We start from the raw sequence: 348 nt of genomic DNA on the forward strand, positions 1-348 counted from the left end.
CTGCTGCGGCTGCTGTTGCTGCTGCAGCTGTTTCTGCTGCAGCTGCAATACCACTATAAGAGCATCCTATAACTGCGTTTCTCTCCACAACAACCCCATTCCGATCTAGTATCTAGGGTTTAGGGTTTAGGGTTTAGGGTTTAGGGTTTAGGGTTTAGGGTTTAGGGTTTAGGGTTTGTGTGTTTCAGGGTCGTTTATACGTGACCCAAACCCGCGTAGTTTTTGTTTCTTTATTTAACGAAAACACTTTATTTGGGCAGCAGACTCTGCTGCTCCTCGACTTTGCTGCTGTTGCTGCTATCTCGTAAACCCTAAACCCTAAACCCTAAACCCTCGACTTTGCTGCTG

The sequence above is a fragment of the Eimeria mitis genome, genomic scaffold (assembly GCF_000499745.2).
Source record: "Eimeria mitis Houghton genomic scaffold, Emh_scaff3206, whole genome shotgun sequence".
Classification (NCBI taxonomy): domain Eukaryota; phylum Apicomplexa; class Conoidasida; order Eucoccidiorida; family Eimeriidae; genus Eimeria; species Eimeria mitis.